The sequence below is a fragment of the Silurus aristotelis genome (genome assembly GCF_946808225.1).
Source record: "Silurus aristotelis genome assembly, chromosome: 5".
In the NCBI taxonomy this organism is placed as follows: domain Eukaryota; kingdom Metazoa; phylum Chordata; class Actinopteri; order Siluriformes; family Siluridae; genus Silurus; species Silurus aristotelis.
The window spans coordinates 7011846-7028320 of record NC_139578.1 but is presented as its reverse complement, the minus strand read 5'-3'; the positions used below and the strand labels follow the sequence as shown (position 1 = coordinate 7028320).

General features: G+C 37.7%; 1 protein-coding gene across 3 annotated transcripts in view; it reads right to left on the bottom strand.

The window, feature by feature from the left end:
• b4galt2 (UDP-Gal:betaGlcNAc beta 1,4- galactosyltransferase, polypeptide 2) overlaps nucleotides 1–16475 on the bottom strand; it is a 145482-nt gene that overhangs the window by 125030 nt on the left and 3977 nt on the right. The window lies entirely within an intron of this gene.

The following is a 16475-nucleotide window of genomic DNA, read 5'->3' as shown; positions in this document are numbered from 1 at the left end:
CAGAACCAGGGGATGAGGAGAGAAATAAACAGAAGGCTGGGAGGCCTAGAGCCAATTTTATCTCCCCTCTTCTGAAGTGATCATTGGTGAAAACACAAGTAAATGTCTCATGATTTTACATTTGGCTGCCTGGTGGGAATTCCCAAGTGGAAAGCTTCAGGTAGGACACCCTTTGCTAGAGACTTGCAGCATACCAGGGTGGTCCAGGAATGATATGCTCAAATGTGCTTGCAGCTATGCAAAGACTGTTCTCATGTCTATTCTTTCTTCAGCAGGTGGAGTAAATCATAGCTCTTGTACAGAGCCTGCAATGAGCTCCATCTGGGAACACTGCATATCTGCAGGAACAGCAGCTCTCCTTCACGAGCTGCCTTCCCTGCCCTACTTTCTTTTTTTTTTACCCCATAATGAATCACAGTCTACAGACAATAAAGGACCGAATTTCCTTGCAAGATCTCTTCAGGCTTTTAAATGCAGGATGGACAGGAAGATATGGTTTGAGCCGTCTACTTACAGCCGCCCTGAGATTCCAGACTATATTGAATATTAAAATGCAGTCTTATATTTAATGATCCCTTCCTGGGGAAAACTTCAGACGCTGTTCACTGTTTCAGGGTTTCGGCTCATCTGGGAGCCTCAATACAATGATTTCATAATGGATTGTTGTTTTTTCCAACGCCACATGAACCAAGGATGAGTGAGTGAGTGAGTGAGTGAGAGAGAGAGAGAGAGAAATAGAGAGAGAGAGAGAGAGAGAGAGAGAGAGAGAGAGAGAGAAAGAGAGAGAGAGAGAGAGAGAGAGAGAGAGAGAGAGAGAGAGAGAGAGAGAGAGAAAGAGAGAGAGAAAGATGACTTTAAATCAACTCTGTTGTTAAAGCACATTTGCATGGCAACTAAGAAAAGCTGTTTATGGCTAAGTATTGCATGTCATGTATGTTGTATATACCAGTAATACTGTGCGCATCAACCAGTCTTCACAAAAACTCATATTGGTTGAACTGATGCATCTAGAAAATAACATTGTGCCACCTCTTGCATGGGTTATGTCAAGGGTTTTAGTGTAATAGTAGCAATATAATTCTTTAATCTGAATGCAAACATAACATTGCTGTGATGCAACAATATAACGAGCATCCAAGATACAAGAGAGCAAGAGAAGCGCAGATGCAGTTCCTCATATCATTATGGACGAGTTAAGCTGCAGTCACACTACACTTTTCGCTTCATTGACTCCTATTCACCGCATGCATATGGCGGAGACCAGAAACGCAAGCTCACTGCGGCAACGTTTTTCATGTTGCTTTGCCCCAAAGTTCAGGTTTGGTGACCTGCAAATTATTGTAAGAAACAAACTAAGACATTGTGCAGTAGGGCTTAATATACATCCCTTTACGATTATACTATGTCATTGTCGTTTTTCTGTCAAGAAAATCTAAATAAAATCAGAAAAGAATACACAATGATCTACGTATGTTATACACACTGTTGATTTGATGTAATTCCCAAAATATTTTTACCAAAATTTAGATGAAGAAAAATTTTGATGACTTATTTCCAGATCATACACATTTACGCATACGCATTTATGTCAGTATAAAACAAAATCAATCATTATAATATTGTAAACTAAGAGCGCATGTTCACTATGTAGCAAAAATAAAAAAATAAATGAATACATTTGCACATTACTTTAACTGAATAAAGTCTCTGACCGGGAAGAAAAAAATTATGATTAAATGAAACTTAATTAGCCATAAAGCAGTGCCAGAAACATTATTTTAACTAAAAAAAAAAAAAAAAGTCAGCTAAAATGCAGACTCCACAGGCTCATTCTTGGGCAATGTAGATTGCAGTGACATGAAACTGATGTTGAGCAAAAGCATATGCAAAAGCAAAGGGTTTTTTTTTTATTGTTAACATGAATGTGTAACCATATAAAATGATAAGATAAAAAAGATTTATATGGTGTTTAGATAATGCTACTGCACTTACCCAATTTAATCATTTAATTTTGCAATATGCTCTTAGTTAAAAAATAACTATATATTTGTATTATTGGAGATTAGTATAATTTCAGTTTGGTGTTATTGTAAAAATCAAATAATAGTTCCCACCTATTTTTAACAAATAAGGAGCGTTGCAATGGTTATTACAAAATTTGCCCTAGAACTAAATCCATTTTCAAAGGTCATACTGACAAACAAAAAAAGTGAAACTCATGTCAAACTTATGAGTTATTAATTTACATGATGTTTTAGATATCCTAGAAAGTCCTCCCAAAATGGCTACAAAACTGGCAGAAAGCTGAAGTCTTAATAGCACTAATAGCTGATACAACATATTAATTGGAAATTTAAAGTCAGCATTCAGAATGAGGATCTTAAATGAAATATGAGTCTTGAGAACAAAAAAAACCAAACAAAACTATGTTTTTGTCATGTCATGTGCTATAAGAAAGTGCTATTAATGCAGCATTGAAATAAAGGACACAAAAACAAAATATGCATTTATTGGCCACTTAATTAGGCGCATCATAACTAGTAATAATCAGGAGCCCTTTTCACTCTCAGAAAAGCCACATTTCTTTAAGATTCTGGTCAGAGCTTGACATTACAGCTTGCATTACGAAATTGTTGCCGATTGCAGCACATTCATGCTGCAAATCACCCACTGTATCACATCCCAAAGGTGGGCTACGCTGCGGCAATCAAATGACGCCTACAGGTTGTACAAGGTTTATTTAGGCCTAGTAAACATTCCCCACACCATTACACCACTACCACCATCCTGAAACAAGGCAAGATGGATCATTGGATTCATGCTGTATATGCCAAAATCTATCCCTAACCTATGACATCTTCATGTCACAGCAGAAATCATCATCAGATGAGATGCATATTTAATCTTCAACGTTCCAGTTTCATTGGACCTGTGCCACTGTAGCCCCACACTCACGGTCTTAGCTGCCATTTGTAAACTTAGCTAACACAATGTAAACGATCCACCTCAGGGATCAAAGTGTTTTTTTTTTTTTTTTACTTTCTGTACAACACTGGTGCAAACAGTGATTATTTGAGACACTGTAGCCTATCAGCTGTCTCCTTTTCACCCACAGAAATGCTGCTCGCTGAACGGTTCCCCAATAAGCACCCCAGCGCATACCTAATAAAACTCTATTTATGTGTAAAAATCACAAAAGATTATCAGTATTTGAAATACTCCGCATGCCACCAACAATCATAAGATGGTCAGAAGACACCTCTGTAACATTCCTCCCAATTCTGCTGTTTGATGTGAAAAGTAACTGAAGTTCAGAGGAGCTGACAGAAAGCTAGCTTGTATCTGCATGAATTTAAATCATTCTGCTAAATGTGTTTCTAATACAATGGCCACATAAGCATAAATTTAATAGGACAAAAAAGAGAAAAAAAACACAGAAATATGTTCTTCAGCCCGACATTGGAAAAAAAGATCTTATGTTTTCGCGGAGCTTAAAACGTGTTATATTTGTTACATCATACTTGCAGCTCAGAGACTCGAGACTTGGCTACGACTTGTAAAAGTGTATTCGGTATAAGGTAATAATAGCTCCCGAAATAAAAAATATAGTGCAAGCAAGAACAACAGGCTATGGCTAAAACACACATGCACAAGATGAAGACGTTATTGATGTGGGCAGCATTAATCAGCCGAGGCTCTTTATAGTATTGGCAAAGGCATTAGCTGATAAAACAATGATCTGATGCTTTATAGGTTGTGTCAAGCAAAACATCAGGTGGAAGTTAGATCACTTGCAGGTGGAATTTTGATACTGTTTTGCAGATAAACATCTGTCTGAGCAGGAGGACTGTCTTGCAGACACCAGATTGTTGGATCGGGCTGAAATCAATCAGTCTCTTACCTCATGCGATCATTAGTTTCAGTGTATTCCCCTTCAGATGTGGATGTATTTCAGAGTTGATACCGACTACCTACACGAATTTATTAAAGATAAACATGCCATGTGTAGTATGGTACACAACACAAAGCTGATGAAGGTATAGGAATTAAAAACAGCAATACAACAACAGCATCACAGGTGAATAACAATACTCAACTGCAACTGTTGTTTCTTTTTTAGAAGTAGAAGACTTCCTGTGCTTCTCATTCACAGCTCCATAATTCAGGAGCTCCGTTTCAGTACAGAAGGCTGGATGTTTCCTGGAGGCATTTTCCCCTCTCCAGTCTTAAACCTAAAAAGTCCCATAGCCATACCCTTAGGGTCTAATCCAAAATTGATGAAATCGGCTTGTTTCGGCAGTCACATATTATTCAGGATATATGTACAGTAGATGCAATATTATCTCATTTACAAGAGTCCTAGATTTCTGACAGCAACATGCAATCACATATTCTGTGTTTTTAATTGTACCCGCTCCTTCGCAAACACATTTCACATAGACTATATGGACAAAAGTATTGGGATAAGTAACTTTTCCAGCCATATGTAGTTCTTTCCCAAACTGTTACCACAAAGTTGGAGGCACACAGTTGTACAGGATATTTTTGGATGTGACAGAATTAACTAGGAGACTTAAACATGTTCCATCGTGGTAAAGCCCCTGTGCACGCAGTGAGCTCCATGGTTTACATGGTTGGAAGCAGAAGATCTTGAGTGGTCAGCTACATGGCTCCCTTTGGATTAAATGGGACATGGAATGCATCCGAGGCCTCCTCACCCTACATCAATTTGTTATACTTTATTAATACACTTTATTTACTGTATGAGCACAAATCTTCCGAATACGGAATACGATGTCCACAAATTACATTCCATTTATTCTCATTTTCTCTCAGGAATCAGAATTTCATACCGGATCGGTCGAGGCCCGGGTTACCAATGACCGCCAAAGGTATTGTTAGCCAACACGGTACCGGTGGAAATTGGAATACTGTTGGCAGAAGGAGGAGAGGGAGAGGAGCAAGACATCTACAGAGACAGCAGAAAATAGAGAAGTGGAGGAAAGTGGAGGTTCGGGTTTGTACATTAAATGTTGCCACTATGACTGGTAAAGGGAAAGAGGTATCTGATATGATGGAGAGGAGAAAGGTAGATATGTTGGGTGTTCAGGAGACCAAGTGGAAAAGGAGTAAGGCCAGGAACATTGGCGGTGGGTTTAAACTGTTCTATCATGGTGTGGATGGAAAGAGAAATGGTGTAGGGGTGATTCTGAAGGAAGAGTACAGTAAGAGTGTAGTGAAGGTGAAAAGAGTTTCTGATAGGGTGAAGCTGGAAGTTGAAGGGGTGATTATAAATATCATCAGTGCGTATGCTCCATAAGTGGGTTGTGAGATGGAGGAGAAGGAAAAATTCTGGAGGTGAAGGGAACAGAGGTGATGGGTAGGTATGGCGTTAAGCAGTGAAATGTGGAAGGGCAGATGGTGGTAGATTTTACTAAAAGGATGGAAATGGCAGTGGTGAACACTTATTTTAAGAAAAAAGAGAAGCACAGAGTGACGTATAAGAGTGGAGGAAGGTGCACACAGGTGGACTACATTCTATGCAGGAGATGCAACCTGAAGGAGATTGGAGACTGTAAGGTGTTGGCAGGGGACAGTGTAGCTAGACAGCATCGGATGGTGGTCTTTAGGCTGGTTTTGGAGGTGAAGAAGAAGAGGAGGAGAGTGAGGCCTGAAAGAAGAATTAGATGGTGGAAACCAAAGGAGGAAGACTGTACTATGAGATTCAGGGAAGAGATCAGACAGGGGCGGTGGTGAAGAGGTGCTGAATGATTGGGCAACTACTGCAGAAGTGATAAGGGAGACAGCTAGAAAGGTACTTGGTGTGAAATCCGGAAAAAGAAAGGAAGACAGAGACGTGGTGGTGTAATGAGGAAGTGCAGGAGAGCATAAGGAGAAAGAGGTTGGCAAAACAAAATTGGGATCGTCAGAGTGATGAGAAAAGTAGGCAGCATGAAGTTATGGGAAAGAATAGTGGAATCCAGGCTGAGAGAAGAGGTGACCATCTGTGAGCAACAGTATGGTTTCATGCCAAGGAAGAGCACCACAGACGCATTATTTGCTTTAAGAATGTTGATGAGAAGTATAGAGAAGGTCAGAAGGAGTTGCATTGTTGTGGATTTAGAGGAAGCGTACGACAGGGTGCCGAGAGAGGAGTTGTGGTATTGTATGAGGAAGTCAGGTGTGTCAGAAAAGTATGTGAGAGTGGTGCAGGACATGTATGAGGACAGTGTGACAGCAGTAAAGTGTACAGTAGGAATGACAGACTGGTTTAAAGTGAAGGTTGGATTGCATCAAGGATCGGCTCTGAGCCCTTTCCTGTTTGCAGCGGTGATGGACAGATTGACAGACGACAGTAGTCTCCATGGACCATGATGTTTGCGGATGATACTGTTATTTGTGGTGAGAGTAGGGAGCAGGTTGAGAAGAGCCTGGAGAGGTGGAGGTATGCGCTGGAGAAAAGGGGAATGAAAGTCAGTAGGAGTAAGACAGAGTACATGTGTGTGAATGAGAGGGAGAGCAGTGGAGTGGTGCGGTTGCAGGGAGAAGAGGTGGAGGAGTTCAGGTACCTGGGATCAACAGTGCAGAAGAGTGGAGAAGAGTGGCAGGAGTAATTTGTGATAGAAGGGTATCTGTGAGAGTGAAAGGGAAAGTTTATAGGACGGTGGTAAGACCTGCTATGTTGTATGGTTTAGAGACAGTGGCATTGAGTAAAAGACAGGAGGTGGAGCTGGAGGTAGCAGAGCTGAAGATGTTGAGGTTTTCATTGGGAGTGACGAGGATGAACAGGATTAGAAACAAGTTTATTAGAGGGACAGCGCATGTAGGATGTTTTGAAGACAAGGTGAGGGAGGCTCGATTAAGATGATTTGGATATGTGCACCAGAGTCTTCAAATGGTGTGCAATTAGTAGTGCTACTATTATTAGTATATATGCATTTCTAACTGTATTACCTATTCAAAAAAGTTGAGTGGCCTACTAAAACAGTCTCAGGACATATTTATTGCTAGAGACATCAGAGCATGTCTGAAAGTCGCTCTGGGTAAGGGTGTCGATCGAATGGCATTAATGTAACTCAGTCCACAAACAAGTTAAAGCATCTTCAGCAGTGTGCTACATTCATATGCAGGATGGTAGCTGTATTATAGTTGTACATAGTTCACATGCAAGGAGTTTAAACATTTATGAGGGGCTGATTCGATTTCCCTTGGATTCTCATCAAACCCATCTTACTTTGATACAGAGCATGTCTTAAGGATTATCATTGGATCTTATCAAGGTTACTCGGATTAAATTACTTATGTCAGATTACAAGCGGTATGTGACATCTTGCGATACATCTAAAGAGACAGATAATTGGTACCTATGAGAGAAGGACGGTGTAACAGATTCACATATGGTAATTTTGGAGTCGATTTAAATTAACAAGCCTGTAATATTTGATCCGCCCTGTGTTGTACCACCGCTGACAGGGCATTAATGTGCATAGATGCAAAGAAATATACAGATGGAGTGGAGCTGGAGAGAATAAATAACACCAGTACATAGGTTTAAAAACTTTAAAGGTTTACAACCCTGACCAATTTACAATAACTATTTGTTTTAAGCAAAAGATTAATAATAAAACCAAATATTGCGATGCACATTATGTATGCCATGTCATAATTTTCCCTCATACCACCATTATACCAATCTCAAATGAGTAATTTTATATAACAGCAGCTCAGACAATATTGCAGACTGTAAGACTTTTTACTGGTTTGAATAAAAGCAGCTGTTTAAATAATCTTTTTAATGTGCATCATCACTGGTATGGTAAAGATTTCTGGGTGGAGGGATTTATTCAGCATTTAGTGAAAGTCTCCAGTGTCAAATTGGCGATGGTTTTTGATAGAAGAGTATCTGCAAGAATGAAAGAGAAAGTTTATAGGACTGTGGTGAGACCTGCGATGTTGTATGGTTTAGAGACAGTGGCATTGACTAAAAGACAGGAGGTGGAGCTGGAAGTAGCAGAGCTGAAAATGTTGAGGTTTTCGTTGGAAGGAAAAAGGATGGACAGTATTAGAAATGAGTTTATTAGAGGGACAGCGTTTTGTTTTGGAGACAAAGTGTGAGAGGCGAGATTGAGAGGGACTTGGGGACATGGGGTATATCGGTAGGAGAATGCTGAGGATGGAGACACCAGGAAGAAGGAAAAGAGTTAGACCAACGAGAAGGTTTATGGATGTGGTGAGGGAAGACATGCAGGTAGTTGGTTTAAAAGAGGCAGATGTAAAGGACAGAGTAGTATGGAGACGGATGATCCGCTGAACCCCTAATGGGAGCAGCTGAAAGAAGAAGACGACGACAACTCTGGGGAAAAAGGGAGTGAAATATATCACTTCAGGATATGTTGGGAAATAATCAACTTTGGAGTCGTAGCTGTACCTAAGCTTCACATTGGGCTGCATCAGACCACCATTTTGTATAGTACTTCCCTATAACAAGCACACCGTGGTATAGTTTATTAATTTGCACATTCCATACACAGAAAAAGTGTAGATTTAATTAAATAAAAAATTTTCACGATACACATGCTCTTTATTCATACATGCACACTAATCATTAATGACCTTGTAATTCGAGAAAACGTTCTATTCTATTTCCGCTACCTCGAACCCTCTAAGCAATTTGCTACTCACATATAACCAGGTTAAATAAACAAATCATTGAATTGAGTGTAACTCTGTCCTTCACTATAAGCAGCTTCATAATCAGATCTAACAAAGAAAAGTAACGCTCTACAAAATTAGCGGGTGAAGGCGAAATTAAATCCCTTAAACAGTTTGGACAATATGAAATTAAACACATAAGTGGCAGTGGCAAACAGAAGCTTTTCCAGCATGGCTCCTCTGAGGTGAGAGTGGGTCAGGGCCATAACTCGTCAGATCTCGAGGAAAGTACAGAGCAAATAAGCAGTAATGGCAGCAGGTAAAGAAAGCAAAGGTGAGCATTACTGACTCCTGACTGCTTCCCCATTACACAGCGATGCTGCTCTTCTCACACTGGCACACATCCTACACCGTGCACACACGCACGCACACACACACGCGCACACACACGCACACACAGTTCTATCTCCACTCCACATCAGTCCAATCAATCTAAAACCACCTAAGCATGCCCAAAATCGAATACTTTATTAAAGCCATTATCAAAGTCGGTCATTATTAAAAAGGATTATGAATGAACAGCCCTTTTATATTAGGCCTAATATATTAACCTGCACCTTGTTCCATGCTCTCTGTGACACGAAATTCATTCACGATAAAAAGAAAATTGCAAAAATATGCTCGAATATGGAGGTTGTTTTCTTTTTTTTTTGGTACCACAGCAACTACAAAATGTTTGGTTAATAAAAAAATAAAAAATAAAATAAAATTCTAACAATACATTGATACAGCATTTCTATTCATTCATACAGTGACAACATAGTTGGCTGTATAGAAAAGTTTCCTGGTTAGAATACTGGAGGAGGAGGAAATCTCTACCAGAGTACGTATCTCAGAAGTGGGTGCAAACTTTAAAAAACTGCAACCATTACAGTGGATATTTTGGGTCGAAGAAGAAATTCTTACTAGATGATTGTATGGTAAGGAAGCGAGACAGCTGGCTAGAACAAACATGCAATGAATATGCTTTAACGCAATCGTTGCAATCGAAGCGAAATCGAAGCGAAAGAAACGACTCGATGGATACATTTTTTTTGTTGCTTTAAAATGTACCACAGTCACTTGCAACCATACATTTTGAGCCAAAAAAACACAAGAAGATCTGTGACAGTGAGAAAAGCAACAGTTGGCAAGGAGTTGGTAAACTGTGGGCTAGTGCTGGACAATTTCACAAATTAATGTGCTAAATTCGGATAATTACTTCAAAAGTATTTTACTCAAGACTGTTGTTGTCCCAACACTGTGCTCACAAAAAAATCAATTGCATTCTTTCAATTATAAAGAATATTTGTGTACTTTCTGTACTATAGTCATTTACTAGTCTCTGGTATACTTTTGATTGTAACAGTTGATTCCGGTAAAGGTGAAGCCCAACCCAGATAAAGCATCTTCATGGCACTCATTTTGTGCACAGGGGAATTATCATGCTGGAACAGGGTCTCCAAGTAAAAGAAAAAAATTAATGCTACCTCATTCAATTACATCCAATACAATTGTGCATATCCAATATTACAGAATCAGTTTGGGGGAAAAGCACATATGGCTGGAAATGTCAGGTGTTCCAATACTTTCAGGTAGTATAAGTATACTACATGCCTGAAAGTATTGGCCTGCAAAAAAAATGAATAAAATATTTGCCCCTATTGCACGTAAAATGTCAATGTTTTTACTTCTGAAGAAAACTATTACCTGTAGCCTTGTTCCAGAGTCATTTTAATATTCCCTTTAACGGCACTCTTGGCTGATATGAAATTGTTCAACATACTTTCACATGCTTTAACTCAGCATGTAAAGAGTGAATAGTTTGCAAATGTATCCTAGAAACTGTTCTTTCCATGCTTGTCTTTAGGCAATTCTCAAATATAATATTGCTTTTACTGAGAAAGATCAATTAATGCTACCTCACAAATCTGAGCAAGGTGAAACAGCCGTAAAAAGCCATATTTTTTGCTAACCTTTTGCAACCTCCCCACCAGAGCATACACACAGTGTGTTCCGATAACAAGTATTTGCTGCATAATAGATTACAAATATATCTACCTTCTTGAAAACGCTTTAACAGAGACCACATCTCGATACGGACATAACCTCCACAACCTTCACACAAAAATGAAAGAAACTTATAGTGGCTTTTAAAGCACTTTGGACTTCTTTCATTGCAAAAAGTCCTATTTGCACAATGTGTTAAGGAAGAAAACGAAGCTACCATATGCCTCCTGATCATGTTAAAAAAAAAAATGTTTGCTAATGATCAGACAAATGCATCTTTCATAATCATATTTCTTATCTGTGGACACTAATATCCATGCACTCTTCCATTTCCTTGTTTATAATTTCATAAAGTTTGCTTTTAGATTGGCCCTACTCCAAGCTCCGCTGCAAGACATGAAACAGCGTTTCATTTCACAAGACTGCACCACAAACAGCTTTTACAGGTTAGTTCAAGGAGAAAATTCACACTTAGAACAAGCTGCAGAAAGTCAACAGGACGTAAGAATATCGCAATAAATTCATCACTTCAGCCCCATCACAGACTTGCCAGCGTTAGTTTTGTAAAACAGGTACACTTTTGTAATAACCAAGAAGTCAGAACTTGTACGCTGACATTTCAGGCACGGCAGGAACTGCACTGCGTGCTCACGACTTTAAAATAACAGAGATTTTCACTTCCGCGACACGGATAAAAGCTTCGATTTTGTCAGAACATCATCCTGCCAGGTTGAGCTTTGATGTCTGTGTCATTCATTTTTGTTCACAGATAAAGGTCTCTGACTAAAGACTCTTGCTCCTCATTTAGCCCAAATCCCAGATGTTTAATAGAGAAGAAGGTATTGTAACATGTTCTACAGCTGCAAAAGGTCTTGTCAAAGCAGTAAATACAATTTAAAATAGCAAATGCATTTAATATACAAAACTTATGAGCTTATATCCTGCATTATGTAGTATGTTACACAATATATGAACAAACGTATTGGGACTTCTGCCTTTTCCTGTCATATGTGGTTCTTCCTTAAACTGTTACCACAAAGTTGGAGACACACAATTCTATAGGATGTTTTTGGACATCCTATAGAAAAGGTCTTGTCATTAAATTGTAGCATTAATATTCAAAGGAGATTCAATGCTGTTCCACCAGGATTACATGGGTTGGGAGGGAAGATCTGGAATGGTCATCTCAAGCCTGTCGGACACCTTTTGGATGATTGGAATGCTGACTGTACCCCAAGGCTACTCATCCAACATCAGTACCTGACTTTACTGAAGCCCATGTAGCGGAATGAGCACAAATCTTTAAAACTGAACAGTTACAGACAGGAAAAAGACCAGATTATGTTTTGTGGTGTTTTTTTAAAAAAAAGTCTGTACCAATGATACGCTCAGATTCCTCTTCTTAGCTGACAGATATGGACCCTGATTTGATCTTCTGCTTTTGTAGCCCAACTACCTCGAAGTTTGATGTTTTGTACGTGTTGAGATGCTTTACTACATTCCATGGTTGTAAAGAGGAATTATTTGAGTTACTATATCCCTACTGGCAATGGCAATAAGAAGCAATCTAGGCATTTTCCTTTGACCACTCTTTTTTTTTTGCATTTCAATGCTGCCACAGGATTGGCTGAATACATAACTGCACGTGTACGCAAACCTTCTGATATATGATGCCTATTTAAAAATGCATATTGCCGATTTATAACAAGGTATATCATGAAACAAAAGAGAACACAGTTCAGAGCACATATCACAATTTACTAATATATATATATATATATATATATATATATATATATATATATATATATATATATATATATATATATATATATATATATATATATATATTTGCTGTGGCTCTGCTACCCTAACATGTTCATACATACAAGCTATGTTTCCATAAAGCTGCTACTGTTTTAATAAAAGGCAACATGATTTGAAGGTCCTTCGTCTATGTCAATGTTGAATATCTTGAATATTCAATCCTAATATGTTGAATTTTTGACATCATGCACCTCTGGAGAAATGCTCAAATAAAAAATAAAAAATCAATAACGTATACCAAAAATTTATGTAAAGCCTATACACCTTACATGCCCAACAAAATTTGATTTAAAACCTTCTGAGATTTTTTTAACATAATATTATTTTTAGAAATTATTATTGTTAAGTTTTCTCTATGGAGATGCTGCTTGACAAAAGCCTGTTTTATGGATGTTACAGAAAATCTAGTACAACTCTAAATAGATGAAACGTGACATTCTTCAACTTAAAAAAATAAAAAAAAAACTCATTGGCGTATAAATAAGATAGTTATATAAGGTATATAAGAAAAGGGAAGCACATGCTCTTATGAGCATTAAATAAATGCATAAATAAATGTCTTGAAGCTAAAAATATCTCACCATACCACCATGGTGTGTTTAGTTTGCGTTTTCTTTTTTTTTACACTTAAGTCCACTCTGTTTCACAGCCTTATACAAATTTATTGTAAGTAGAAAAAGATCCAAAAGAAAATTCTTTAGTTTCTTTTTTTAATTTATTTTAGATCTCAAAGTCAGTATACTGCATCATTTATCAGGCTTTTATATAAGGATGTTACACCATTACATAAGGTACACAGACTATTTTTGTTAAGTTATGTGTGTTCTTGTTAAATAGTTCCACAAGGTTTTTTTTTATTATTATTATTTTTTTAAAGCACCAAAATTAAATCTAGTGGAAAATGTTTAAAAAAGGAATTAACAAAGAAAACTAGACAGCAGCTAGATTATAGTAAATTCTTTTTTTTTCTTAGAGGTCGCACTGCCTAGTGCCTTTCCATAATGAGCCTGTATAGACCAAAATACAAGCAAGCATTTGTGAATTTTAATGCTTGTTTTAAACCTGAAGTGCTAACTAGACTGCTTTTGCACCAATCCAAGACACTGTTGTGGTAATGTCCCTAAAATCAGCTTGAAGATGTGAAGCAAACTAACCACCACCTTAGACATTTTTGCTATTTTAATTTAGTATTTAGAAATGATTCAACTCTTCAGTGTCAATCTCATTGGAAAAACACCACTGACAATCGTTATCTGATCTAAAAGTCTTAATATTGAGGTAAAATATGTATTTTTATTCTAATTGTTGTACCTGGAAATAAACACTAACATGTATTTGCAATTAAGAATACAGTAATCCACGAGGTGGCAACCGAATATCTATACAGTCCATTATACAGAATACAAGTATATCTTTATAAACCGTCCCGACACTCTTATAAACCATTCCTCTGCTCTGCACTTTTAAGATCCTTAAACCTATGTAATTGTAACATAAAAAATTCTATATGGGTACTCACCAGTGGATTTTTTTTTTATTTTAAATTATAATTTTTGAACCGCAATGTGGCGAGGACTTACTGTATAGGCTTTTTTAATTATAGAATTATATTTATTGTAAATATAGATAAACAAATCATTGGTGCTAAAGTGATTTGGTTTATTTTTCTATTTGAAGCAACAGGCGGGGGCTTTAAAATCTACACAAAATGGAAGACATGATTTGACATATATATATATATATATATATATATATATATATATATATATATATACACTGACATTATATGGACAAAAGTATTGGAATACTTGACTTGTGGTTCTTCACATATGACCATAAAACTGTTCACAAACTGCTACTTTCAAGATTGAGGCACACAATTGTATAGAATGTTTGATAGCGTTACATTTCCCCCCTCACTCGAACTAGGAGGCCCAAATCTGTTCCAGCTCCGATGCCCTTGCGCACAAAGCAAACTCTATTAAAATATAGTTTGCATGGGTTGGAGTGGAACATCATGAGTGGCCTGCTAAAGAGGTCTCACCTCAACCCTATTGAACACCTTTGAGATGAATTGGACTGTTGACTGCACCCCAGGCCTCCTCACCCTACAGCAGTACCTGACTTTACTACAGTGCAGTATAAAGTGCAGTTCCTCCTAAAACACGGTATCCCTCAGTCCCTATCCTTACTAAACTAATATGACAGTAGCTTTGTATGCTAAACATGTAAAACAGCCAGGAGACGAACAAGTGACTGTTTTTTAACAGTGCTGAATTTCACATCACCGCCTTCACCCATGCCTGTTGTATTCAATCAGGATAATGATCTAGACAAAATGGCATGTGTTTTCAGAGTTATTCTACACTCGTTTGAGCAGAGGTTGAACATCAGAGGCACAGATGGTGTCAGAGATCCAAAGAGTCATATCTGATATCAGATTTTTTAGCGTTATAATCAATTCTAACTATTATGCGACTTGATAAAATGATATTGTTTACTGTTGATGATGAAGAACCCCTGACTGTGTTACATAAAAAGAAATATCGTTCTCAATCAGTTCGAGGAAGCAAAGACATTAAACAACCATGTTTTCATTTAGAAAAAGGTCATCTGAAAAAGTGAGTAAAATAACTGCAAATTTTTGCTTCTATTTATGGCTTTTTTTCTTTTTGCAAAAAACTAGGCATGGTTGAAAAAGGTAATGCGAGAGAAGCAAGACGATGCACCATTACAAACACAAAAACAACCCCGGATTATTGCTAATGAGCTCTCACTGTAGAACAAGACTTTACCATCTGAAGAGCTTTTATATGGACAAGCACAGGCCTTGCCCATGATGACACATAAAAAAAAGGAAACATTTTTAAATAATTGATCAACTAAGAACTATTCTAGACCATGATATGTTATCCACAGGATTAACAGGCAGGTACAAAAAAAACTTTGAAACAAATACTTAGATTTTAAAAGCACTGTGAAAGTGTTCAAGAGCTTTGTGAGTTATAAGTCCAAATCCCACATACACAAATATGGCAACAAAAAAAAAAAAAGTGTGACCCTACCCTTCTTCAAAACGAGCCACATAAAAAAGTTTCCGAGCAAAGACAGAAGAATAAAAAGCCACAGTAAAACAGACCGAATACCTAAAATTCTGCAGCTATAATCAGCTCTACACAAAATAATGTCATCACTGTAGAACGTTTGCTCCAAACCCAAAAAACAGTGACTGAGGAGGTGACAAGGGTCCTGTCGATCTTCCCGACCTGATGCTAAGTGTTGACTCTATAAAGTTGGTCATAAAATCAGCAGATGCAGTTCATAACCAGTTGGTCCTTATGAAATGTTTAAAGACAAAGTAGAAGCAGCTTCTCTTGTTCAGCGGCTTGCAGCCCATTTCAGCCCACCTTCATGTCGTAGCTATCAGGTGCACTAAAAAATACATTTATTTCCTTAGTCATCTCATTAAACACCTACACAATGGAAAAATTTGGCCGCAACCCACAGACATGTCCTGATGGTGTAAATACTTTTTTTGGGTGTGTACACTAACGTCTCAAATAAAATATGTGTAGCACTATAACTGAACCGAGGGTAGGAGAAAATGATCACTGTACTAAATGAAGCCATCCAACAAGGGCTCTTACTGTTCCCATGACAACAAGCCCTGGTTACTAATTGATCTTTCCACGTCCCAGCAAATTAATTTGCTGGAATATAATATTGGGAAGTCGGCAAATAGGCGTTTCTTGGATGAGTGGCACAATGTAGTAGTAGTAGTAGTAAGCCAAGACTTGTTGAATATATTAAAAGTTCATATTAACTGGGCTAAAAAAAAAAAATAAATATTACAAAAAGTGAGTACACCCCTCACATTTCAGCAACCATTATAGTAGATCTTCTCAGGGGACAATACTATAGAAATCAAACTTGGATATATTAGTCAA